This window comes from Euphorbia lathyris, chromosome 4 (assembly GCF_963576675.1).
Source record: "Euphorbia lathyris chromosome 4, ddEupLath1.1, whole genome shotgun sequence".
In the NCBI taxonomy this organism is placed as follows: Eukaryota; Viridiplantae; Streptophyta; class Magnoliopsida; order Malpighiales; family Euphorbiaceae; genus Euphorbia; species Euphorbia lathyris.
This window is the reverse complement of record NC_088913.1, coordinates 34216984-34219095: the sequence shown is the minus strand read 5'-3', so window position 1 is coordinate 34219095 and position 2112 is coordinate 34216984.

The following is a 2112-nucleotide window of genomic DNA, read 5'->3' as shown; positions in this document are numbered from 1 at the left end:
TTTAAATGCTTTTGTGTGAGTTAGTTAGAAATTGGAAATGTTTTATTTACTTTTCGCTGTTTAGGCTCATTTTGTGATCAATTTACGCAAATACAGCCAAATTGGCATGCATCTAATAATTCCGTTATCTTTTGAAGCTAATTGATCCGTCAAAAGTCGCACCAAACGAAGCGTTTGCTCAAATAAGCGATTGGCGGGTCAATTTAGCCTTTGGACTAATGTTATCTGGAGTTTTGTGCATGCGCAGGGATGAATTCGGGCGAAGAACACGTTGATTGGAGTTCGGCAAACACGCGGAGGCATATCGAGCAAGAAAGCTCGCCGAGCAGACTGTGCCTGCTCGCTGAGCAGGCTCCTGGTGGCCTGCTCGCCGAGCAGGAAATGCCTGCTCGCGACGAGCAGCGCCTGCTCGCCGAGCAGCGCGCCCTGCTCGGCGAGCAGGCCTGCGGGAATTGGTCAAAAAGACCAATTCCGCCCCCACGACACCACGATGGACCCCACGACTTCCTACCTGCATAAGGACACGAAATAGGTCAAGAAAAGGGGCCGAGCCGCGTCTATAAATAGGATTTTTCCAATGTAAATTAGGCATCTTTCATTATTTGTAAATTACTTTAGCTTTCCCCTTGAATTTCCTCTCCATCTCCTCCATCTTCATCAACCTCCATTGAAGCTCCTTCAAAGCTGTTCTCGAGGAATATTCAAGGTCCGTCCTTAAGACCTAGGAAGCCGATTGCAGAGTAGACAGGTTCCTTGAAAGGGATTTTCGTATCTCCTTTTACTTTTCCTTGTTTTTACTCTTTGATACAGTCTATGAATCCTAGGCTAATTGTATCCTGTGACATTATCATTCATCTTTAATAATATTTTAGCTCTTGTTTTGTTCTATGATTGTTTGTTTAATCTTTGTCTTACGCTTTATTCAATTGGTTTAACTCATTCAAAAGCCCCAAAATCGAGTAGGCACATATTGTGAGCTGAATCTGACCTAGTCAGAGCCTAGGAGATTGACGACCTCTTAGTTGATTAAGCCCAAATTGATGAGCCTTAGACCTAGTTCCGGCCTTACAAGGGAATCACGCACTAGGAACTTCAGGAGGGTAAGTAGTGTTAATCGCCTTGAATACAAGTGACTTAGATTAGGTTTTTAATCAATAGACCTAATAACCTAACCTCATTATTATCGTTCATACCATGTTCCTTCGGGTAATTGCATTAGTGAAAGATCAATTAGGAGTAGTTTAACTTAATTAGGAGTAGTTTAACTTAATTAGGTGTAGAATAACTTAGTTAGAACTAGATAACTTAGCTAGGAGTAGCGTAATTCAACCTAGGAGTAGATTAACTTAATCAAAACCAATTCAAACCCCACAAAGCCTAGATAACACCTGAGACCAAGTAATTCGATACTTGTGGTAAATAAGTCATGTGGATTCGATACCTGGACTTTCCAGATTTATTACTTGATAACGACGGGGTACACTTATCCCTTAGTGAGTCTTCTTCACCGAAGGCGCATTAAGTTTTTGGCGCCGTTGCCGGGGATTTATTTCTTCTGCAATATCGAACCAAAGTTCGATTTGTTAGTTTAGGCATTCATTGTGAATATCTTTGTTAATACCAACTATACTTATTTATACCGATACCTGTTAATATCATTTATATTTGTACATATACTTGTTTATAATAACTATACTTGTCTATACTTATACTTGTTCATTGTTTATACATATACCTGTTTATAATAACTATACTTGTTTATACTTATGCTTGTTCATATCATTGTTTATATGTACTTGTTTATAATAGTTATACTTGTTTATACTTACGCTTGTTTATATTCGTTTATACAAACATGTATTTATACTTGTTTATCTTTACTAGTCTGTACCATGTACATCAACCCATATCTGTCAATATAAACCGATACTTGTACAAAACTGTGCAACCTTGTATGATATGTATAATTTTCCTTCCGCTTTCATTTATTTCTTGTATTTATTTCTTCTCAGCGTATGCCTACAAGATCAGCAAGAATACCGTGTGTCCCTCTTAACCCTGAACTTGAACGTACTCTTCGCAGGAGCAAACAGATCGGAAAGCTGAAGCAAG